Consider the following 27,813-nt stretch of genomic DNA (forward strand, 5'->3'; position numbering starts at 1 on the left):
GTTCTCTCATATCACTTGGCCCTTAAGTCAAGTCACAAAAGGAGGAGCGAAAGAAAAAATATTTTGGTTTGAATCTCAACATAAGGCATTCACAGAGATAAAACATCACCTCTGCTCTGCACCACTGCTCACATTACCATAATTACAACAACCATTTGAGATCGAGACAGATGCCTCTGACTATTCTATTGGGGAATTCATTACTCAACAAGGGCATCCAGTGGAATATCGTAGTGAGACACTTTCAGACATAGTCCAAAAGTATCCCACTTATGAAAAAGAGGTGTATTCCTTTATGCAGCCCTACCGACAATTGAAGCATAACATTTTGGGGAAGGAAACGGTCATCGACATAGACCACCGACCCCTGCAGTTCATACAGATGCAAGGGATGTTGAAGAATGATCGCCATCATAAGTGGTCCACATACCTACAAAAATTCCATTTCAATATCAAGTACAAGAAGGGAAGCATAAATAATGTTACAAACTACCTGAGCCGACCACCAATCATGGCGTTAACCACCGTGCTCAACTCTTGTGGACACGAGACTTCTGATTGGCCACTTCTCTATAAAATTAACCTAAAATTCGGCCACACATACCATAAGATCTTGGAGGGACAACAAGTTCCAGATTTTCACCTCTAGGATTCTCTGTTATGCCACCTAAGGCACCTTTTTGTTCCTTCAAGTGAGTGTGCAAAGATGATTTCGGAAGCACACTATAGTCGGGCAGCTGGGAATTTTGGGATCGAGAAAATGGTGGCAGTACTGCAAAAGTATTTCTATCGGACGAATCTTCGACAAGATATTTGGAAGTACATCAGATCCTACACTATCTGTGCCATTGTCGAACTGACCATCAAGAAGCAAGGTCTCTATACTCCGTTGCCTACCCCTAGTTGACCTTGGGAATCCATCTCCATGGATTATAGATTAGGCCTTCCTTCTACTAAGCATTGCAACGATTTTTTTTTTATGGTCGTCAAAAAATTCTTGAAGATGGCCATTATGGTAGCCTGCAAGAAGAGTATCACAGCAAAACCCACAACTAAACTCTTCTTCAAACGGGGGTGGGTAGACTTTAGGATCCCACAGTAAATCATCTCATATCGGGACAACAGGTTCCTTAGTACATTTTGGTCCAGTCTCTAGTCGATGTTGGAGACCAAGCTGACTAAGTCCATAGCTTTCCATTGTTAATTTGACAACGAATTATGTAATTTTGGGTAAAATGTAACTAGTCAGTTTTATATCGAAATGTTAGTTATGTAATGGAGGTGGCTAGTATAAAACTAGTGAATGCCCGAGAAATGTAAGTGAGGAGAACCATTGTTGAATTAATAAATTCCAATCCCTTGCCCCGTGGATGTTTGCTTGACACACTATCGAGGTTTTACCATGTAAATCCTGTGTGTATATTTGTGTGCTTAGTTTCCAGTTAGTTATGGTGTTTTCTTGGTCAATGTATAACTGAATGAGTCAATGTATAAGAGCCAGTCTTTGTGAGGTATACGCTGGGAAGGTGTGACCTCTGCGTGCAAAGAAAACCCTCTACCTACGTATTTCTAGAGCGTGAATCTGCCTGTGGTTGTAGCTGCGTGTTTTTTTGTGTGAGAAGAAACAATAGTCTGCGTGAGGTATATGCTGGGAAGGTGTGACCTCTGCATGTAAAGAAAACTGTCTACCTGCGTATTTGCCAAAGCGTGAATCTGCCTACGGTTGTAGCTGCGTGTTTTTCTGTGTGAGAAGAAACAATAGTCTGCGTGAGGTATACATTGGGAAGGTGTGACCTCTGGGTGCAAAGAAAACCCTCTGCTTGCGTATTTGCCAGACATTCGCTGAGTGTTGTGCCCGTTCAGAACCCTCATTCGCCTGGTGTCTCTGCGTATGTCAAAGGCTGAGCGTGGAAGTGTGGAAAAGCATGGAACAAATTTGCTGGGTGGTTTGGAGCGTGAAGCTGTTCTCTGCGTGGCTGAGGAGTCTGTCTAGAACTGTTCTCTACGTGCTGCTAGTGCTGGGTGCTTGAAGAAAGCCAAAAAAGAGGATTTCGATCAACAAAAGAAATTCAGGTATTTTCTTTTTTAAGTTTTGAGACAAATCTTGTTTCAGAATTGTTCTAAATAAAGGGGTGAATGTGTGAAATTGAAGAAAAAGAAGATAGATTTTTTATCCAAGGAAAGGAGAAAAGAAGTTTTTTTTTAAAAGGGATTTTCTATTTAAATTGATTTTTTTTTTTGGAGAAATAAGGAAATATACACCTTAGTTGAAAGAAAAACTTTCATTGGAAAATAAGGAAATATAAACCTTTGCTGAAAAGACTGAAACCCTAGGAGAAGAACAAAGACTGAAACCCTAGTTGAAGAACAAAATGGCCAAGATGTCAAATGTGAAATTCGAGGTGGAGAAATTCACTGGAAAGAGAAATTTTTCTCTTTGGAAACTGAAGGTTAGGGATTTGCTTGTGCAACAAGGGTTGCACAAGGCATTGGATGGGGAAACTAAGAAACCTGCTACCATGACTACTTCGAACTGGGAGGACTTGGATGCCCGAGCTCTCAGTACCATCCAGTTATGCCTAGCGGATGAATTTCTCTTCAATATTGTTGAAGAAACTACAACTTCAGGATTATGGGAAAAACTCGAAAAGCTCTATATGACAAAGTCATTAACCAATAGAATTTATCTGAAAAGACAGTTATACAGTCTTCGAATGAAAGAAGGTTCAAACGTTGCAGAACATTTGAATGTTTTTAATACACTAATATGTCAATTAACGGATATGGAAGTTAAAATACAGGAAGAAGATAAAGCCATAACCTTGATGTGTTCTCTGCCTGAATCATGGGATCACTTCGCAACTTCAATCAGCTTGAGCATGACTGATTCTTTGAAGTTTGAATCAGTCATGGGAGCTCTCCTGTCTAAGGAAGTACGAAGGAAATCCAGTACTGAAACAACTGCATCAGAATCCATGGTAGCTAGAGGACACTCAAAGGAAAGAGGAGAAAAACTAAGGGGGTATTCCAGATCAAAATCAAAGGGAAAGAAGTGCAAGGAAAAATGTTGGAACTGCAATAAAATTGGACACTTGAAGAAGGACTGTTGGAAATGAAAGGAATCAGAAAATCTGAAGAAGAAAGCGAATCAGGTCGAGGAGTCTTCATGGGTTTGTTGCTCTCCATGTGGAATCTCCTGAGGATCTCATCGTCATACTTGCATGAGACACAAACAACTCCCCATCTCCCTTCCATACCTCCATGCCAAGAAAGTAATGCATGAGCCCCATTTCATTCATCTCAAACTCTCTTGCATGGTACTCCTTGCAGGAATTGATCAAATAATCATCACTTGTCAGTATGAGATCATCAACATAAAGTACAATGGTCAACAGTTTACCTTCCACCACTACGTGGTATAGGTTTGCATCTGCTTCACTCTTCGTGAAGCCCAACCTGGTGAAGTACCTATCTATCCTGGTGTACCAAGCATAGGGTGCTTGCTTCAACCCATACAATTCTCTCCTGAGCCGGCACACATGTGACTCATGGTCAAATATTTCAAAAGCTTCAGGTTTCTCTATGTACACCTCTTCCCCAATCATGCCATTAAGGAAGGTTGCCTTCCCATCCATCTGATGTATCTTCCAACCCATATATGTTGATAGTGTCAATATAGATTTGATTGACGAGTACCTTGCAAGAGGAGAAAAGTTCTCATCATAGTCAATCCCCTCTACCTGTGAAAATCCACGGGCCATAAGTCTAGCCTTGTGCTTCTCCACACTACCAACTGTAGCTTGATTTACCTTGTAAATCCAACAGGATCTCACCACTTACTTGTCCTTCAGTCTTGGGACCACATCGCAAACACTGTTACGAAGTATGGAATCAAAATCCTCCACCATGGCATCAACCCAAACCGTTTGTTGCACTGCTTCCTTAAAGGAATATGGATCTATCAAAACACATTCACCCATAAGATCCATTTATCAAGTGTACCTCTCAGGTGACCTCCTTTGCTTGTGCTAAGAAGTGGGTTCTCCCATATTCTCCCATACATCATCCAACAATTTGTCAACCTCTGTACTACACTTTCTTCCCTCTCTGGAATAATTTGCTTGAGTGGATGTCTCCACTCCTAGATCCTCTACATGTGGCAGATCCACATCAATCTAAGGCTCCTCAACCTTAGGAGATAAAATCTCCTCATCCGCATGTATCTCAAGCTCCTTATCAAGGGAAACTCGCATGTCCTTCTCCTCATCAAATCTCACATGTTGGCGAACCAATGTCGTCCTGTTGGTTGGGAGGTACACCCGATAGTTGTGAGGTATATCAGTGTACCCCACAAATATCCCCAACTTTTTTACAGGCAAGCTTCTTCTATGTATCTTTTGTCACATGGAAATATACTGATGACCCAAAAATCCTGAAGTGACCAACATCTCACTTCTTACCAGAATAAGCCTCCTCCGATGTCTTCATCTCAATTATCTGATGTGGGCTACATTTCTAAAAATAAACCATTGTGTTGCATGCCTCAGCCCATAAGCATAGTGGTAGGTTCTGATCATGGAACATCGCCCTTTCTTCCCCTACTATACTTCTATTCTTCCTCTTTGCCACCCCATTTTGCTGAGGGTTATGGGGCGCTGTCAACTCCCATTTAATACCCTCTACTACACATAAGTTCTTAAACTCGTTTGATACATACTCACCACCATTATCACTTCATATAGCTTTAGCCTTCTTTCCCGACTCTTTCTCCACCAATGCTTTAAACTCACAAAACTTTGTGAAAGATTGATCCTTTTTCTGCATGGAAAATATCCATCATTTACTAGAATAGTCATCAAGAAATATAACATAATACCTATGTTTGGACGTGAATGCTATCGAGAATGGTCCACACACATCTAAATGGACTCACTCTAAAATAGCCTCTGCTCGACTATCTTTGTCGTGAAAGGAATACTTTTTGTATTTTTCGAAAGTACACCCCTTACTTGTATCAACCTACTTAAGCATACCTTTGGGAAGATCGGTAGAGATATGATGGAATATCATCAAAGCCCCATGATGCAAGTGGCCCAATTGCCTATTCCACACCTCACCAACATCTCAGCTCTGCACCCTTTCTACTTTTGTGCTCAAAGCATAATACTCCTCTACCTCCCTCTTATAGAGATTCTTCCCCTCAATCCCTATCTTCTTTACTTGACCCATGGCTATGTATCAAAGGAATGCCTTTCCTTTCAAGAAGATCACAGCATAGCCTCTATCCTCAAGCATGGAAATGGATACCAAGTTCTTTTTTAGCCTAGGCACATACATAACACTCTTCAAGGTGAGTGGAGATCCATGCTCCCTCTAAAAAGTAATCGTTCCCAATCCAGTAACACTATACTTCCCGACGTCACCCATCTCGATATGCATCTGGAGATATTTCTCCTCCAGGTCACTGAATAACTCTTTGTCGCCAATAATGTGGAATGAAGCTCCACTGTTTAAGTACCATAAACTCCCCATCACTGATGACGCCATGCATGCAATGAGGGAAAATTCCAATTCGAATTGAGAGGCCAAACCCTCACCCATCGCTCCTCCTGAGGACTTCTTCCTGTAATTCTTGAGTGGACAATTTTGTATAAAAATGGCCCATCTCATGACAATGAAAACAATTAACTTTCTTCATGTCTTTCTTCTTACCTCCATGATAAGAATCTAATTTAGAATGGGAAGATTACCCTTTCCACTTCTTCACCTTAATCGCTAAGGAATAACTCTCTTCATCATCAGTCTTTGATGAAGAGCCATCCCTGATTTTCCTCTTGATCTCCTCCCGCATTAAATCTGACCACAGTCGTTCCCAATCCTGCAGCTTCTCCAGACCATTGATAGAGTCCTGATAACTATGCCAACTCTTTGGGAGTCCTATAAGAGAAAGAATCACCATATCATCCTCGGAAACCGTGATTCCAACACTCCCAAGTTCATCACGACATTGAATGAATTTGGTTAGGTATTTTGGATTTGTCTGGCCTTTCTCCATTTTTGATATTTCAAAGTTTATCCTTCAGTCCCAATTTCCTTTGGTCATTGTTGTTCTGATACAAGTCTGTCAATGTTTTCTGCATAGCATACCGATATTCCTTTCCATGGAGACTCGAGACAATGTGGTCTTGAACTCCCTCAAGGATTATCCACCTCACCTTCACCACACACTTCTTCCATTTGGCAAAATTATGTGCATTCGATGCTTCTAGCTTAGGAATTTCTTTATTAACTAATTCTTTCAAGCCATTATCCTCTATCATAGCCTTCCAATGCATACTCGGGCCACAAACCATAGAATGAAGTATGTTGATCCTAAAGTATGTATTGCAAATTCAAATTTCATTTATAACCCAAAACTCAAAACTTCGAAATCTCCTCTAATATATTGAATTCAACTCTGGTACCATGTAGAAAATCTTGTAGATTCACAAACTCATGCAATGTACTAAAGCACATGATAAGAATCTACTTCTATTTTCAACTAGTAGAAGCCAATAGATTGATGAAAACAATATGAACAAGAAGAAGATAAATCAATGGCACATACCACAAGATGTATCTGGGGAACTCCACTGATCAAACCCCATTATCTGTATTGCATATATCAGAAATATGAATGAAGATAAAAAGATTGTTCTCACTAGAAAATTCCGCACAAGTATGCTCAACTCTCTCAGCTCACAAGCAAGCTCTTGGCCAACACTTAGCCAATTTTGCAACTCTCCAAGACCCTAATCTCTTGTGTAATTCCTAGGATGAATAGCCTATATTTAAAGGGAATTCATGCTTCCAAAACTGTGCAATCCAAACATAGGATCAATCTCTGATGCATGCATGATATTTACACTCCAGTAAATAATACCACTGATAGTACACTATCCTTGCATTATAGTCTCAACTGGGTCTTTCTCATAATCGACATGCATGAGTTTCTCATGAGGGAATCCTTAGTTAACTAGAGTAGCACTAGTGGATGCACTAGTGCACCAACTGACTGTTAGTACTCTATTAGTTCCACAAATAGTTTGGAACTAATTTCACTGATCTTAACTCATTAAACTGAGCGATCTAATTTCCAACTCAATTTAAACTCATACAGGACGCATAAAACATAGGGAGAACATATACAATGGAGAAATGTTCATGAGAATAACCTATAATATTTTCATTGGTTTATGTCAATGTTTGATTTGTTGAAATTTATTTTGATTATGAATTCGATAAATTTTCATAACATAAAAAATGTGAACAACTTCCTTTATATAAATAAAATTATTTCTTGCTTTAAAGTCAAGGTTTGATTTCTCATGCTTGATTGATATACTTCGACAACTTCTCTGACGAAATGCACGGTTTGGTCAGGTATACATTCCGAGAATTACATTGTTTTTTATGAAAATCCAACTGAATGAGCTTTCGTACCATGGTTTTTTAATGATATGAGATCTGGAGGAGTTAATGAACTAAGAGCTATTCAAATAACAAAGGAGGGTTGGATCACTAGCTGGCTGGTAAGACAACTAATACAATAGGATTATGAAAATGAGAGAGAACAACGTAATGGTAATAAGGCCCATAGATGGGAAAATTCAGATCCAATCCCATCATTCTATATCATGTTACGTATATAAAAAAGAAGAGGAGATATGTCCAAAACCAGAGCTTCCATAGTGCCTAGGTTGATTTTTCCAGCCACTTAAAAAGGAAAAAAAGGTTGATATGATTTGATTAGCATTAAATTTTAAGTGTTACACCATATCACAAATTACAAGGCATTCTCCAATAAGATCTTTAAAATTACAATAAATAGTATTTTAGATAAATGCTAATATTTTTTTCTGTAATAAATAAATAATTAATCTCCAAAGTTTCACTTTATAAAATTAAAAATTATTTATCTTATTTGACCAAAGTAATAGGTGGTCAACCTATTACCAAATGCATAATACCTGTCGTGGCAAGCATAATAATATCATAGACATAAATTATCCTTAACAATAATAGCAATAAGATTACCAAATAAATATATATATTATCTATTTTAAAAAATTATTTTCAATATGATGTATTATGATGATGATGATGATGATGGTTAATGTCCGTTGAGACCAAACATTGGTCTATCAGACCTAAAGAAACAAATAATTTATTTTGATTTAAGATTTTATTCCTATGCTCAAAAGGCTTGGAGAGAAGCCTCCCGAGCTCAACATAATTTTGACATTGTAAAAGGCTAGGAAGGTTAGTATTGTAACAAAGACTGTGAAACTGAGATCTAATGTGGTTGTACGCAGGGCACTCTAAGAGGAAGTGGTTTTCATCCTCGATGTTCCTATTCTAACATATATGGCAGATCCTTTCCATCCATGGCGTTTTAGGAATTGCCCAACGACCTGTTTCACTATGGAGCTCATTAGAATTCATTCTAATCTTTGCTATATTAATTTTCTTCTTTGAGCTAGTTAAAATAGAGAGATACTTTTGATCTTCTAGGGTGGGTTTGATGATCTTCTTATAATAACTTAATTTTCTTTTAGCTGCTAAATCTTTCTCACGCCACATTTTTTCTTTGAACTTAGAAGTAACAATATCTTTAATGTTATTTATGTTTTGCAATGCATCATTCTCGTTGATCTCCCAATAGTTTAACTAGGCCCTTCTGTCTTTATGCCACCCACGATTGAGCCTTAGGTGGTTTTGGCTGGAATTTAAAGCTAGCTTAGGAAGCCTATGATCGTCTATTTTATTGAGTTTGTGCTTGTATAGCAGAAACCTAATCATAGCTAGGCTCTCAATAAGGGAAATACCTACTTCTATAAGGAGAATAGGATAGGGTGTATTACTTTTAATTTTCAGGTTATAAGTTATAAAACGCTTCTGGATTTTCTCAATCTTTCTCCATGATTCTCTGGAGATGCTGCAACCCCAAACCTCACAACCATATAAGATAACATGAGTGACTAAAGTTTCGAAGAGGAACTTCTTTTTAACCCACATTACGAGGTTTGCTATTTTACAATTATTTTCAAGACAAAATAAGCTTTCCACCCCCATTAATCCTTTTCTCAATGCTATGGTTCCAGTTGAGCTTGTGATGAATATCAATTCCTAGGTACTTGTAAGAATACACTTCCTCCAAGTTATTATTGTCACACATAACGTTAGCGTAAGTGTCCTTCTTGGATTTGATAATCATAACTTTTGTTTTGTCAATGTTAATAGTCATAGCCATGGTAGAGAAGAAATCCTTAAGAAGCCTGAGTTTCTTATCAAGATCAGATGGGAACCTTGCGAAAAGAACAATATCGTCAGCATAGAGAAGAAGGATGACGACTATCCCAGCTAAGATCGTGCCATCACATCCTGCTTCCTATAAATAGCCTTTGAGCTTATCGATGTAAATGCAAAATAGGGTAGGGGAGAGGGGGAAACCTTGTTTAACTCCAATGCTACACTTAACATCTTTCAACCACCCCTCATTGCTCTTTAGTTTGGCAATTACATTCTCGTATAACCTTATAGCGACATATCTCAACTCGAGAGGAACCTTTAGCTCTTCTAATCTATTCCAAAGGTTGTATCTAGGAACCATATTGAAAGCCTTTCTAAAGTCCAAAGAGCAACAAAATAAATTGGATTTATCATTACGACATTCCTCCACAATGATCCTAAGCGTAACGAGGTGGTCTGTTGTTGAGTGATGCCTTCTGAAACCTTCTTGGCCTTTAGCCCGCTTACATTCACTTTCAATCCATATGCTTAACTTCTTTTCAAAAATACTACCATATAACTTGGCTAAGAGAGGGTTGATCATAATTTTCCGATAATTAGAGGGGTTATTTATATCCTCACTTTTAAAAATAGGGATAATGAGGCTCTCAGTCCAAGGTTTAGGGAACCCTTGCTTGATTGCTTGATTGAAAAGCTTGTGGATGTGGTGGATGAGGACAGGACCTCCAATTTTTAAGATTTCTGCCTGGTAACCTTCAATGTTGGTTTGTAGATTTCTGTGGAGTGGCTTCTGAGAGGCTAAATTAGGATATTCCACAGTGTTCATCTTTTCATTAGTTGACGTTTGGAGCCTAGACCAAGACTCATCATCAGGACTAATTTACAGAGATTACCTACCTAAAAAGAACATTTTCCAACTTAGGATACAATCAAAAAAGCATCTTCAAAGCCATTCAAAAGGCCAAATCTGAAAACAATATAAACAAATCAAAAAACCTCATGACTTATAATTCCTACCTTCCATACATTCAAGGTGTCACTGACAAGCTAGCCAAAATTCTAAAAAGGAAAGATATCAAAACTTCATTCAAACCCTTGTCAACTATCAAGCAAAGAATGAAATCGGTAAAGGATAGCCAGGAACAACTACAACAGAAAGGTGTTTATATCATCAACTGCTCTTGTGGAGAACAATACATAGGGGAAACAGGCAGGTTTGTGAGGATTAGGCTCAAAGAGCATAGTGCAGATATCCGTAAAGAAAGAACTCGCTCTTCAGCTTTAGCTGAGCATGTAGGTAAAACAAACCATCATACATGCCTTGAAGACACTAAAGTCACTGCTAATGAGAAACACCATTTCAAGCGGAAAGTTTGGGAGGCTATTGAAATCATAAAACACCCTCGTAACCTTAATAGGGATGGAGGCTTGGATATTAGTAAAAATTGGAACTCCCTGCTCACCCCCCATGAATAAGTCATCCCTCCCTTCCTCTTACCCCTTCCTCCCCTCATCTTGACCTATCATAGCTAATCCCTTGCTTAACCTAAAACTTCCTATAGAACTATTAGAGATAGGGCCTTTGTGTCTTAATATATCCTAGCTTATCTTTAAATAAAGATAAAACTTCTCATAATGCATAATCAATAATCCTTTAGCTCAAACTCTTAAGAACTTGGAATCTAGTTTAAAATATAGCTTATAAATTAATTAGATTAATTAAATAAGCAATATATAACTAATCTCACATTTTTAATTTTAATTTATTGGTTAAATTTATCAATATTAGAAACTTATTACATTAATAATAATAAAACCTTATTAGCATACAAGCACAATCCTATAACCTATGTACATTAACAAAAATTAATCTAGGCGGAGCAATTGTTTAAAAATAAAAAATAAAAAAATATAATAAAATAAAATAAAATAAAATAAAATAAAATAAATAAATTAAATTAAAATTAAAATTAAAATTAATTAAATAAATAAATTGATACAATTATAAAGTTCAAATCAAACCTAATCCCTTAACTCAAACTCTTAAATAACTTTGAATCTAGTTTAAAGGAAAGCTTCTAAATTAAATTAAATAAATTAAATAAAATAAAATAATATAACACTAATCTCACATTTTGAACTTTAATTAATAAAGTAACAATATAAAAAACTTATTATATTAATAATAATTTATACCTTATTAACATATAAAACAAAATCCTATTACCTTTGTACATAAACAAAAATTCAAACCTAATTAACATTGCACAAAATCAACAAAACATAACCTGGAAAAATTATAAATAAAATAAAATAAAATAAAATAATTAAATTAAATAAAAATAGTAACAATAATAATTATATGTAATTAGTATCTCTTTTAAAATAAATAAATAAATTAAAAATAGAGCATAGATAGTAATGTATTCAATAAATATAATATGATAATATTACAAGAATTAATCAAAATAAGATTAAAATAAATAATCAATTGGTCGGCTTAATAGCTTAACAACCCACCTACTTCATATTTATCACACGCTTTTCTCCTCTGTAAATCAGTCCTAATGATGAGTCTTGGTCTAGGTTCGAAACGTCAACTAATGAAAAGATGAACACTGTGGAATATCCGAATTCAGCCTCTCAGAAACTTTCAATGTCCTTAGCTTTCCCATTAGCGAGGCGATTAACCCCAAACTTAATGTCTTCTACAGAGAAAACTTCTTTCCTTATGAGCAGGGTTTCCAAATTATACGTGACATTTGGAGATTCATAAAGCTTTTTAAGATAGGAATTCCAATTGTGAAGAGCAATTTTATTATTATCTTTGGTCTTCCTAGTCGTAATCTACCTCCAAAATTTCTTAGGAGCTACCTTAGAGAGGTGTAAGAGATTCTCCTGTCTTTGACAAATGTACTACCTCTTTTTTCTTTTAGTTAGGGCTTTGTATATTTTTATCTTATCCATTTTAAGAGATTCATCAACAGCTTCCTTAATTTCTCTCCTCGCATCTTTACAATCTTTGTCATACCATGGATTGGTTTTGTTATTTCTTTTATTATTTGAAACTTCAATTGAGAACTTGTTAATAGAATATGAGAGGGTTGTAATAAAATTATGATAGAGGTATTCTATGTTGTCTATACTAGATAAAGGAAGCAAATTAGTTTTTAATTCATATAAAAAGAGATCATTTTTATTTCTATCAAATATTAAGTTCTTTTGGCTGTAAGTATTATTTTCTGTGGGAACTTTATGCATGACAAAATTGAGAGTTATAAGTAAAGGCCTATGATCAGAGTCAGGTTCGTGGTCGTTTAAGATGTCAAAATTTATTATTTTGTTGAATAATGGGAGATCGGAAATAGCGTAGTCTACCACGCTGCTACCAAGTCCATGGATGCAGGTCATCTTGCTGGAATTGGGCCATTTCTTTATACTGTTGCAAATTATGAGATCCTGAGCACTACAGAGCTTGACTAGCTCTGACCCAAACAAATTTTCCCAAATGTCTTCAGAGCTCCTTTTGTACCTACTAGCCAGAGTAGGGTCTTCGTCTAACCAAAGATGATTAGGTTTGGAATGATTTCTTAGAATAATATCTTGCTTGTTTGAAGTTCGAACATTAAAGTCACCTATTAAAAGGATATTACTGTCATTCCTTAGGCTAGAAATATCATTCTCCAAACCATTGTAAGGGTTAGTTTTATCTAGATTCTTCTTCTTATAAAGGTTAGAATTGATGGGGGAAACATAACATATTGCTATGTAGGACATTTTATTATTAATGTCACTGATCTCTATCCAGCTATATTGGTTGTGAGGGTCGTTTTTATAAATACTAACATGGGGGGAGATGTTCTTCTTAATGTAACAAGCTATTCCCCCAATGCCTCTATGGGAGGATAGCTTATTCCAGGTAGACCATAGCGTAAAGCCATCTATGTTAGGGACCTTAGATTCTTCATGCTCCCAAGTTTCAACAAGCAAAATAATAGCAACATCATTTGAAATCCAACTCAGCTTGGGGCCTTTCTTCCATGGGAAGCGTCGACAGTTCCAAGAAAGGATCTAGAGCATGTTTAATTGCTATTGATTACTATCTTTTTGGTTTCTATCTCGAATAAAGGCTTTTATATTTCTAATTATTGCCCATTTTCCTTCCTTTCTAGCTTCTTTTACCTTTTGAACCTCCTTTCTTAATTCTGCTTGATCTTCTGGAATGAGATCTTCATTTATGAATATTTTTGTTGCTTTTAGACTTGAGGTTTTACTAAGTATGTCGTACTTATGATCAGTGGAGCTCACCTTTATCCGGATTAGTCTTCCTTTATTCTTGGTTAATTTCCCCAACCTTGTTGCTTCTGTGAGACACATTGTTTCAATTTGTAATCTATTATGTAAGCCTGTCTAGGCTAAGGCTAAAGTATCCTCATCTACTTCCTCTTTTAAACCAAAGATTATAAGGTTCAAAGCCTTTTTGTTACATTCGTGGTTTAATTCTATTAAGTTTTTCATTTCATCTTTAATTGGTTTGATATCTAACTTATCTAGCACATTATTTAGAGTGAGGCGGCTATTAACTTTTTCTTCTAGTTCTTTAATCATGTCTTTCATTTTATGACTCTCTAAAGTATTAGCATCTCCTTGCTGGGATGGTTGGCTAATATCTTGGTTTTGTTTTCTATAACCTGCAATCTAGTCTCCATTGCCTCCATTTTATTCTCCAGTTGTTCTATTTTATTTTCTATTTGTTCTTGGATCGTGTCTTCAAGAGATGCAAATTTATTTTCCAGCATGGCTTCTAACTCTTTTTGTAGCATAGCTTCTCTTTCTGCTCTACGTTTCTCTAAAGACTCTATATATTCATAAAGGCTTTGTAGAGTAACTGTGCTAGGTATGCCCTTGGTAATCTTTGGTAACTGTGGTGAAATATTCATACTTGAAATTATATGAGCAAATATGTATTAGAAAAAGAAAATATGCGTGCCCGCCGTAGCCCGCAGACCAAAGAATATATGCGAAGAATACATAAAATACTTGTTGAACTCTTTCACCGAGCCTCAAAACTTATTTATTTATTTATATAAATAAGTAATAAATAATTATTATTATTTTAAATATATATATATATATATTATTTTAAATACATAAAATATTATTTTAAAGTAATATTATTTTATAAATAAATAAGTTTTATTATATGATATTATAATTAATTACATCTAAGGCGTTCTATTATGAGGTTTTATCTCATGACATTGTTACATACCCAATTAGAATTGCTTCGTCAGCACGACACATCTGAAAACCACACATGTTTGAATGATGGCGTGAGGGAGAGTGCCCAGCTGAGGATTTAGCGCATCGTCATCACTATTATCGTCACGACATAATACTTCCCTTTTTGGCCTCCTTGGGAATTTCTGTCGAATCCAATCGCATAGTTTACTAGGCGTTTTCTGCGGCTCTCCGAGTTGAGATCGCAACGGCAACAATCATCAATGGGGTTACCAGTTCCATAGGACAAATAGCCCATCTCTCGCCTCCTCGTGTTGTTATCGATGCTTCTAGAAAAGCAGAAACAATTCAAAATTCAATGTCAAATATTAAAACATTATTAAGCAAATGAAAATTAACAGATCATAACAAACTCAATATAGTTGACAGTTGAATTTACCGTTGAACCATCTACGTTATCCTGTCTGGATCTCTTTCCACAGCAGTGATACTGCTATTGGATGGCTCTTCTTCTCTCATTTTTTTGCAATAAGAGATGAAAAAGGTTGTGGTGTCGCCCCACAATGGATGCACAAGATTCCGATCAAGAGCATGCATGTGAATGTACTCTGATTCTTCATCTTAGCACCCAAGTCTGACATACAAAACTTCTTGAGGAAACAATGGAAAACAAAATTGTTAAAAACTAAACAAAGATCTGAACCCACACTTTGCAGGCAATAAGGAGGTATCTAGGGCAGAAACAGAGCCCGAGAAGCGTGTTATGGTTAGTCTCTATTTTCTAGGAGATTTGGAAATCCATTTACATGTTAATGGTTGATTAAAAAGTGAATTGACTTGCAAATATAATGATTCGTTGATGGGATGAAAAAACTCCTTAAATGCGAGCCCAAAGTATGGCTACAAGCGGATTTGACAAAAACATTATTTTAAATCGTTGAATTATAATGACTAAAAAGTATCTCAAACACTATTACATCAAATTCAAAATGATCACATTTAAAATTAGCAAAACTTTAATTTAAAAGTACTTTATCGATCCAACATATTTCACGATTATTAAAATATATACCTAAATTCTATCCATATAAAAAATATAATGTCTCGCAGAGAATTCGATATTTATATTGTCATTATTCGAGTGCCTTAGACACTTTAAATTTAAACTCCTCTCCTTTTTAGACGAGTGTTTTTATAGACTCTGATTGCGAAACCACAAAGCATTATGGCAGCTAAGCATTCCAACACCGAAAGAAATTGAACAAAGATGCGTTGAAATAGCCATAGGAGGGGCATGTGAATTGTGAATTTTATCTGGGAAAGCATGAAAGCTCTCAAGACTTCGTACGCTTATTCCTTTGAAGAAGAAGGAGACAACGACATAGAAACAGTTCCAAATAAGAAACCAACACTCGAAGAAAATGGCTTACAAGATACAATCGCTTTGCTTCCTCCACCTCTTCAGCTTCTGGATTTTCCCTCTAATTCTGGTAAGAAACACTAAATCTATATGTCCATCTATACTACATAGCCCATGCCACAACAACCTTTTCTTCTAAATTAACTAAGTGTCCTTTTTTTTCCAAATTGAGATGATGATTATGTAAATATTCATATAGCTGTTGTTAAACTAAGGAATGTATACTACACAACCCATGCGGAAACAACCTTTTCTTCTAAATTAACTAAGTGTTTTTTGAGTTTTTTTTTCAAATTGAGATGATTATTATGTAAATATTCTTCACACGTTAAGTGTTAAACTAAGGAAATATTTAATATTCATCCCTTTTGTTTTGTATCCGGTCAGGAATTTTCCTTTCATTTTCATAATCTCGACTTTTAATTTTTCAAGAACCCCCGATTAACTCCAATTATGACAGTTTCTACGCGTTGTTTAAGGATTAACTATTTTTTATGTGGTTGCTAGATTCAGGGAATATTTTTTCTCAGAGTTAGGCCTATGATTCACCTTGAAACTGAATGTCCATTTCCATTTATTTCTCTTTAATGCAAGTGAAGAAACATATCCTGAGAAGAACATATGTCCTTAGGCTTCTATGCTAGGTATGAAAGGTTGCTTTCCCACCATATTTTCCTGGGACTTGGACTGAGCCTCACCTCTACCTGGACCGAGCCTCACCTCTTCGAAACTCATGCTATGCATATTGGTCCTACCACATTTTAGATTATAACCCTATCAAGTGGGGCATACCACTTTGAGAATGGAACTGTGGTGCATAGTGTAACACTCCGTTCACATCACCAATGACTCAATACCCAATTGTTAGTAAATGCTATTTTTTTAAGTGATATGTTAAAGTCAAATAAAAGCGTTACAACTAGTCTCAAGAGAGTGGCATGTTCACGCATGGAAAACAACCCTTAAAGGGAAAATCACCCTTAAAGGGAAAATCACTAAACATAAGTACTTTTATTTCACTAGGTTGTTGCTTGTTAAATTTTCAGAGGTTCAGGTTTGTTTTGTATTTAGATAATTAACTGCATAGCAGTTTGACTCACAAAGTAGTTTTTGTTAGGGTTATTGTTATGATCTCGTTGCTCCATGAAATTGCATGGTTCATTCTACATTTTCTTTTAGCCTTTCCTCTTTCACCAAGCACAAATGTAGACCATTGAAGTTTAAGGACAGTCGCAGGTTGATGAAAGCACATTACATGAAAAGATTCCATGGTAAGACACTTTACATCGTTGAGGAAGAAAGCCCTAAAACAGTAAAACCTGATTCTTATGATTCAAGAGACTACAATCATTCAACTTATAGAACTTTCTACAACCCTAAAATATCATACAAAATAGTGTGAAAACTATTATCTTCCACATCCAACGACAAGCAGAGGAGGCGCTACTACATACTTGTCTTATTGCAGTCTCTATTTCCGTAAGATTTTCATATGTGAGTAAACAACTTGCAGAGCTCTATGGCTTCTGGAATCCGTCGGTATGCTTTTGTCGCCATGGCTACCTCTCGACTGTTGAATATGGTACTAATTGTTTTCCTTTTCGCTTAAGCATGGGATTGTCACCGCAATTTGGTGGAGTAAAATCGGAGTTTGCCTATTGAAATTGAAGGTCCCATTCATTGACACCACCATGATTTGGGATGTCTCCTAAATTTTTATTTCGCATTTGTTTCACGCGTCGTCTCTGATGTTCCAAATATTCAAGTTTCCTCTCTTTAATTCCTGTCTTTCATATCCGGGAAAGTAAATGCTTAACACGTGCCATAATATGAATGAGAAAGATTATAAATTAGTTAAATTAATATTTATTATTAAGATAAGTTAGTTTTATCAAAACTATAACAAAAAAATTAGTAAATAGTTTATATTAAAATTGAAGTGTAAACAATGATAAAATCTAATTAACTTAAACACAATTTTTTATTAAGGAATTTAGACTTCTGTGATCCATAACATTGTTTAGATAATCTTCGGCAAAATCACATAACCAATCTTTTGTCGACGCGTTTCGAACCAACCAGTGTGGTTCATCGTCAGGACAAGTTGAAGAACCAATCCGGTTTAGCTGATTAAATAGAGTGTGCAGAGATTCCAACGGCTAATTTGACCTAATGCTCTTGGTCAAACCAATAATTCAATTACTAACATTTCTATAAATAGCCAAAACAGATAAATATGTTAATTATATATAAGATCATACAATATCCATATTTATTATTTAAATATAATGGTCATAAGTTTGTTAAAAAAATCTATAATTATTATTATTCTAGTAATATTACTTAAGGATAAATAAATGTTACTCATAGAAAATAGTTATCTTAGGTAAAATATACCATTTTATTATTTATTATTTAAATATGATGGTCCATTCAAGAATAATATGTTTATTAATATATAGTTGTAATTCAAATTTATATAATAGTTAAACCATATAATAGCTGTAATTCAAACCTTTAAATAGGTAAATTTGTTAATTATATCTAAGATTACAATCATTGAATAATCTAATATCCATGTTTATTATTTAAGTATAATAATCTATAATTGTTATTATTCTAATAATATTTAAATGTAAATAAATGTTACAATTTTATTACCTATTATTTAAGTATAATGGCCATTCGAATAATATACGTTTATTAATAAATCATATATATTTAATAATTCATAATTCTAATATTATTAAAACCAAACAAATGGAATTCTTAATAAATATTATAATTATTAGAATAAAATAATGTTCATGTTTATTAATACCAGAATAACTAATATTATTGTCATATCATATATATATTTATTTATACTACTATCTAATTATCTTTTAAACTTAATGGTCATTTGGTAAACTAGGTCTCCTTTAATATTTAAATTACTGATTTATATTTATTAAATACTCAATATATACTCAATAATCTGTTATTCCATTATTAAAGTTAATTATGTCATTAGGTAAATATAATATTACTATAAGGTTTAAAAGGGGTTTTTTATTAAGACATTAGTAAAGGAAGCATATTTAATCAGAATAATGGAACCAAAAAATCTAATCCAATAATAATGTATCCAATAGTATCATAAGCGGGACAAGGTTAATATCCTGAAACTTACTAGGACTAATCAGCCAAAAACGAAACTAAAGGAGGGGAAAGACGGAAACCCTAAGACTAAACACAAGGGGAATGAGGAGGCTAGGAAGACAAGGATGGAACCCAACAGCTGCTAATCTTCCAGCCATCATCCCTATTAAGATTATTCGGCCTTTTTTCAATCTCCAGGGCCTCTCTAAACTTGCGATGGTGAAACTGTGCAACTTTGGCAATGACTTGAGCCTCCTCTATACACACATGATGCATAGTCTTCCCCGCATGTTCAGCCAGGGCGGAGGACTTGGTCCTACCATGTCTCAAGTCAGCCGAATGCTCACTAATCCGTTGATAGATAGAGCGACCAGTCTCACCAATATAAGGGGTCCCACAGGAACAGGGAATGACATAGACGCCCTTCATGTCCTTAGGGTCAATCGGGTCTTTCACAGACCTGAGGGAGCCACGGATAGTGTTGAGAGGTCTAAACCTAGTGGGCACATCGTACCTCCTCAGAATTCTCGCAATCCTGTCCGTGGTCCCCTGGATGTAAGGAAGGTTCACACCCATGATAAGATCTTTAGGAACCTTTCGGATTGAAGGCTCCTTCTTGGCCCTGAGGAAGGCTCTGCGACCGAGGTGCCTACCGTAACCATTCTTCACAAAGACATCTAGGAGATGAGCCTTTTCTGTTTCCAGGCTCTCCTCATCCGAAATTCTTACAGCACGGGTGGCGAGCGTGCTAAGAACCCCTAACTTCTGAGCAGGGAAATGATGCGAAGAAGCATGCAAGTCCTAGTAAGTTTCAGGATATTAACCTTGTCCCGCTTATGATACTATTGGATACATTATTATTGGATTAGATTTTTTGGTTCCATTATTCTGATTAAATATGCTTCCTTTACTAATGTCTTAATAAAAAACCCCTTTTAAACCTTATAGTAATATTATATTTACCTAATGACATAATTAACTTTAATAATGGAATAACAGATTATTGAGTATATATTGAGTATTTAATAAATATAAATCAGTAATTTAAATATTAAAGGAGACCTAGTTTACCAAATGACCATTAAGTTTAAAAGATAATTAGATAGTAGTATAAATAAATATATATATGATATGACAATAATATTAGTTATTCTGGTATTAATAAACATGAACATTATTTTATTCTAATAATTATAATATTTATTGAGAATTCCATTTGTTTGGTTTTAATAATATTAGAATTATGAATTATTAAATATATATGATTTATTAATAAACGTATATTATTCGAATGGCCATTATACTTAAATAATAAGTAATAAAATTGTAACATTTATTTACATTTAAATATTATTAGAATAATAACAATTATAGATTATTATACTTAAATAATAAACATGGATATTAGATTATTCAATGATTATAATCTTAGATATAATTAACAAATTTACCTATTTAGAGGTTTGAATTACAACTATTATATGGTTTAACTATTATATAAATTTGAATTACAACTATATATTAATAAACATATTATTCTTGAATGGACCATCATATTTAAATAATAAATAATAAAATGGTATATTTTACCTAAGATAACTATTTTCTATGAGTAACATTTATTTATCCTTAAGTAATATTACTAGAATAATAATAATTATAGATTTTTTTAACAAACTTATGACCATTATATTTAAATAATAAATATGGATATTGTATGATCTTATATATAATTAACATATTTACCTGTTTTGGCTATTTATAGAAATGTTAATAATTGAATTATTGGTTTGACCAAGAGCATTAGGTCAAATTAGCCGTTGGAATATAGCCGTTGGAATCTCTGCACACTCTATTTAATCAGCTAAACCGGATTGGTTCTTCAACTTGTCCTGACGATGAACCACACTGGTTGGTTCGAAACGCGTCGACAAAAGATTGGTTATGTGATTTTGGCGAAGATTATCTAAACAATTTTTTATGACATATTTTTTCTTTAAAGTGGAAAATAATGTTTAAAACATACACATATCATGTTTTTAAGAGAAAATAAAATAAAATATCATAGTTTTATAAAATAATTATTAATATTTAAAATTAAAGAGGCTTTAAACTAAACTAATTACTGTAAATAAACAATCGAAGACTAGCATTATTAAAATGTATACTGGATATCTTATAGTAAACTTATAAAATATAATTTTAAGTTAAAGACGTAAAACAAAAAATATTATTAAATTGTTGTTCATATGATTTCTTTAGATTTTTGAAACTAAATTTATTATTGTTAATATTTCATATTAAAATTTCCAAAATCTATATTCAAATTTAAGGTAAAAAAATATAAAAATAATTAACATTATAAAATTTTTATGATTGTTATAACATGAAAAAATTAAACACTTTTTTACCTATATTATTAGAAGGTCATCTTAGGGTGTGAGAGTTATGAAGAAAACAATAAAAAGAGATATGTTCATTTCCTTCTCACACTTATTATAGGATACCCTTTGTTATAGGCTATTTTGTCTCACCTGATCAATAGGCCTACTAATGGGATTAATCGACATCATATTCCCCCTTCACATCATCATTGCACAAATCCCTATGCATGATTCTCTCATTCCCTAGAGTTTCTACCTTCAACTGCATCATCTGAGCTAGGTTTAGGACAAATGCACGGTGGCCTCTTGATGGATAGCATCCACCTATAGGTTGCTCCATTGTGCCCTGCATTGATCACCTACAGGTTGCTGTCCTTTCCACCTACATTGGTTCTAGAAATTCGGGAAAGAGAGAGAATCTTGAAGTCTCTGTTTCCAAAAGTTTCTAAGATCTGTTTTTACCCTTTACCTCAGATAAAACTTCTGAATCTTATCCTATCCTACCTTGGAGTTTCCATTCCTTATCCTTAGATCTCATCCTCCCATTAAGAGTCGATCTCAATCCCAAGATTGTTAGAAGGATAATAACTCTCAACTTACCTCAATCCTCTATATATTTACAACCTTCCATATGCAAGGGGTTGGCTTTTCGAGAGTGATTCGACCCTTATGCTGTTGTTGTGAGAGTTATCCTTTCATGTAATTAGGGTGATTGGAGGTACACTTTCTAACAAAGGAAGGACCAGTCAACAATTTGGAGGAGCTCTTCTACAAGATCGACATCTATTTATGGTTGTAACTCAGTCAATTTATATCAATACAGAGAATTCTATTGTTTTTATATATGTGGTGTCATTATTTCATATATTTTAATACCATATTGATGTGTTAAATGAAGTAGATAGATGATTCTACATATATCTTGTAGTTTCTTGGCTTCTGTTGTCTGGTTGTGCAGGTTCTAATTTTGGTAGCTGGAGCTAGGATTAGAGAATTCAATCCAAATAATGAGTGAAACGTATGACATATTCAAAATAGGTTTCATCCCCTCATCTACTTACTTTAAGGAAAACATTGGGTCCTTTGTCGTTCAGTTGTTCTAGGTTAGCCACCAAACCTAGGGGAGATATTTCTGTCTGCAGTCATAAATCTTGCATAACACCCTTCAGAAATGATATACACTCCAATAATCATAGTTCCTAATCTAATTCACTTACTAACTATGAACTATAAAATTATTCTAAGTTAAATGTTAAAATATATAAACATCTTCACCAACATGTCTATGTGAATCATTCCAAATATGTCTCTCCATGAACTATCTTTTACTTTTACAACCACAAATGCTATATCCATTCCATATACTCTTCTTGCAATTTGCAAAATCACAACATGAAAACAAGCAACATGCCTATGTAGCATCACGTGTAGCAAGCCCAAAAATATATAGCAACATTGAATCATCATAAAAGTATATTATTCACTACTAATATAGAGCCTACTACAAATATTATCTATGATCACTCCTTACAATACCTATCAAGTTTATGTTGTATTAATAATGCCATGTAATTGCTTTGCAAAAACTAATGATTAGGTAATTTTGGCATCATAAAGGGGTGATATATTGAGTGATATATATGTGTGTTTGTGTGTGTGTTATGGATTCAATTGTCTCATCTCTGATCTATAATTCACAATATCCAATAATTAATAATGAATATAGACTAACATATATGTGATTAAAATTTCTAATATCTATTTAATTTTTTTTAAGTCTAACATGCTCTTATAGGAAACGATTGTTCAAAATATCATATATTATTTCATGGCCAAAGAGTAATTTCCTCTTTATGACATCTTTTCAACTAACAAAAATTATATTAGGGAAAAAACCTATGATATTCAAGTTCCTCCCAATTAACAATGGTAAAACATATAATGGTAAAGATAACACCATTATTTCTTATCAAATTAAATATTAGATATGATCATTCAATAATTAAAGTATAATATCTAAATTGTTTAGATTTGTTTAACAAATGATGAAAAATATGGTCATTTTTCTATCTCTATGTACCTATAAAAATAGCACAATATAAACTAACAATCAACATGAAGTTGTCATCAAATCTATAGGTTCTTGTCTCAATTGTCTCCCAAACACAACTATATCAAATAAATAACTACCCCTCAAATTTCTTTAAATGTGGAATAAATAAATTCCTTAATTTTCAAAGTACATAAAATTTATAAAGTAGTTTAAACACGTATAAGACATATCTAATGAATTCATGAAAAGTTTAAATAAGGATGTACTTGAATAATAATGAATTCAATATAATAAATTATATTAACTTTTCAATATTAAATATTAGTTTGATATGATTTGAATATTATTTTTCAATTTAAAAAACAAAATATCACTATTTGTAACATGTATGGTATATCTATTTAAAAAGGAAAAACAAAAATGAGCATAGAGCTTTTTTTATCTAACATTTTAACCTACTTACACAGTTTAATGTTATATATATATAATTTCAATTTTCTTAGAAATTTCTTAAAAAGAAAAAATAAAAATGTATGGTATAGGCCTTGCCGACATGGTTGTGCCATGCTTTGTTAGTTACAATCACACAAAAAAACATGAAAGTGTAGAAATTCCTTGTAGATTCAAACTGCAAATTGTAATATGCTAAAAAAATTGACTTGAATCTACTCTACTCATGAGTGGAAACAAAAATTGATCGGTGAAATCATGAAGCATATAAGAGAAAGAATTCAATCGCACATAACACAATGATTTCCTTGGGAAATCCACAAATAAAACCCTTGCTATCTGTATATTGCATTAATTATAAAATATGAGAATATTAGAATGGTTTTCTCAAGCCCAAGCAACCCTTGTACTATATATATCTGTCTCACTGCTTCCTAGGCAAGCATTGGTGAATACAATATGTTATGCTCAACCTTGATATCAACCTGCACAAGTATTTTCTATCATCTACCTGATTGACTTCCTTTGGCCAATACTTAACCAAATTTCTAGCCTTGCAAGCTACTACTTCCTTGCCCTCACAAGCTCCATGCACAAACTTGTGCTTCCCATTGCTTGGTCTCACCAACTCGTGCTTACCAAAACAATAATTAAGCATGTGCCTTCAGTCCTTCTTTTAAAGGAAATCTGAATGGTTAAAATTAGTGAGTTTTCTAATTAAGAAATTATTTATTGTAGGCCTTCTTCTAACTACATGCACCATCTATTTAATTTATATGATTTTACAACTAATAATACATTGTCCCTGAACTCTAATCTCAATTGGGTCTTTCTTTGATCTGACATGCATGAGTTAATTGTGAGTGAATCTTCAGTTTATTGGTTGATTACTATACGCAACACCACATTGCAATTCAGGCGACACCCCACTGTTCGACATGAAGCACCCCACTACTAGATGTTACACCCCACTATTGCATGTTACACCCCACTAGTGGACCTCCCACTAATTCCTCCATCAGTTGGAACTAGTGTAACTAACTTTAACTCATTTAGACTGAATTAAATAATTACAACTCAAAATAAACTCAACCAATGTTCCTAATTGTGGGATACACTATATGGCTCTAGTTAGACCCTCAAATCTAATTAACTTAGCTAGCTAAGGCAAACTGACGTAGTTAACTATTACAAGTTGTCATGAGATGTGGAATTACAATTTAATTCAAGGAAAAATTAAATTATGATTTTTCTTGATGCTAGTTTAACATTTCTTGTTGTTAATTTCAATGCCCACTCTCAACAAGAAAGGAATTCAACTCTATCCTGATCTGGTACGTTTGGAATGTTCTACATGAAACACTTGTCACTGTTGTTGTTTCTACTACAACATCTGCAACCAACTAACATCCAAACAAAATAAATTGAATCAACTGTATCTGCAACTATCTACTGGAAAAAAATTTGTGTTCATGTTGACTCTGCTACTGAGCCTCCTGTTATGCTTTCAACACTACTCTGCACTTCTCAGTATTTGAATAACAATGATCCTCCTACTACTAAATATTGTGGGCCCCTGTAGCAAGGTAATGATCCATAGACAAAAAACACCTCAATGGATCCTATCCAAACTTTTGCAACTCTTGGGACTATTGCTTCACAACGCCCCACCTCACACTAGGAGGTATAACTGCATGCAAAGCGAACTTTGATCTACTCATATTGTTGTTTCTATTTCTTTGTTGTTGCTTCAGCACTGCTATTGCAACTACTCCAATAATGAGTCAGATCTCCCCATATCCTGAAGTACTACATTCCATACAGTTTTTCCCTCCAAAACTAGACTCCCTCTAAGTCTCGATCTCCCTGTGGGAAATATCTCTTCTCATCAATCTACCAATATCAATTATAATAGGTCATTTTTTGTCACTAAACATTGGCTCATTTATCTACGCACTAGCAACATTCTAGCCCCATTAATAAGTCTGTGGTCTTTTGGATCTTCCCTGAACTAGATCTCCATCAATCTGTAAGGACAACTTCGAATTCTTCTATTCTAGTGTGATTTCAACTCTGATGCCATCCAAAAATTTCTACAAATCTAGCTATGATACCAAGCATAAATTTCTTGAAATCTAGCTCTCATACCATGTAGATATTTCTACAAATCTACCTCTGATACCATGTAGAAATTTCTATAAATATACCTCTGATACTGTATAGAAATTTCTACAAATCTACCTCTGATAGAATGTAGATTCAGATTGCAAACTGTAATATGCTAAAATAATTGACTTGAATCTACGCTACTCATCAATGGAAACAATAATTGATCGATGAAATCACGAAGCATATAAGAGAAAGAATTCAATCAAACATAACACAATGATTTCTTGGGGAAATCCAAAGCTAATAATCCCTGCTATCTATATATTTCATTAATCAGAAAATATGAGAGGATTACAATGTCTTGCTCAAGCCTAAGCAACCCCTGCACTATTTCTATTTGTCTCACTACTTCCTAGGCAAGCCTTGGATGAATACAATATGATCTGCTCAACCTACACAAGTATTTTCTATGCTCTGTCTAAATGACTGCCTTTGTCCAATACTTAGCCAAATTCCTAGCCTTCCAAGGTCCTACTTCCTTTCCCTCACAAGCTCTTAGAACAAACTTATGCTTCCTATTACTTGGTCTCACCACCTTGTGCTCACGAAAACAATAATTAAAATTGTGTCATCATTCCTCCTTTTAAAGGACATTCGAATGGTTAAAATTAGTGAGTTTTCTAGTTAAGGGATAATCTATTTTAGGTCTTATTACAACTGCATGCACCATTTATTTAATTTAGATGACTTCAAAACTAATAGTACATTATCCCTGAACTCTAATCTCAACTCAGTCTTTCTCTGAACTGACATGCATGAGTTAATTATGAGTGAATCTTCAGTTTACTGGTGGATCACTGTAGGAAGCACCACACTCCACTTTAGGAAGTACCCCACTATTCGACAGGAAGCACCCCACTATTGCAGGTTACACTCCACTATTGGACCTCTCACTAATTCCTCCATTAATTAGAACTAGTGTCACTGACTCTAACTGAGTTAGACTGAACTAAATAATTACAACTCAAAATAAAGTCAACTAGTGCTCTGAATTGTAGGAGACGCTCTAGATGAATCTAGTTAGACTCTTAAATCTAATTAACTGAGCTAACTAAGTGAAATTAACTTAGTTAACTATTACAAGTTGTCATGAGATGTGGAATTACAATTTAATTCAAGGAAATATTAAATTAGGATTTTTGTTGAAACTATTTTTAACATTTCTTGCTGTTATTTTCAACAAAAAAATGTTTACTATTATGAAATTCAATTATGTTTGGCTAGGGAAACCATTTTCTTTAATATTATTGTTACTTATCATATTAGATTTTAGAATTTTAATATTAAAAAATGTAATATAATCTTAAATGGGGGAATATTCCAAAATTTGATTTACAAAAATAAAATCAATTATTAAAATATATTCCAATTATGTTATGGAATGGATGTATTTCATTTTGTATGGGCAACCATTCTCTTTAATACCATTATTACTACATTGTCTCACTTTAATATTAATAAAGGTATTATAATCTTAAATCTCATGAATATTAAACTCAATTATTCAAATATACTCCAATTATATGATGGAATGGATGTATTTCATTTCGTTTGGGAAGCCATTTTCTTTAATATCATTGTTACTGCAATGTATTGGATTTTCTCATTTTAATATTAATAAATGTAATATAATCTTAGATTCCTGAAATATTCCAAAATTCAAT

Source organism: Pinus tabuliformis, chromosome 5_2, assembly GCF_031772625.1.
Source record: "Pinus tabuliformis cultivar Carrire ecotype Pingquan chromosome 5_2, CPIR1, whole genome shotgun sequence".
NCBI classification, from domain to species: domain Eukaryota; kingdom Viridiplantae; phylum Streptophyta; class Pinopsida; order Pinales; family Pinaceae; genus Pinus; species Pinus tabuliformis.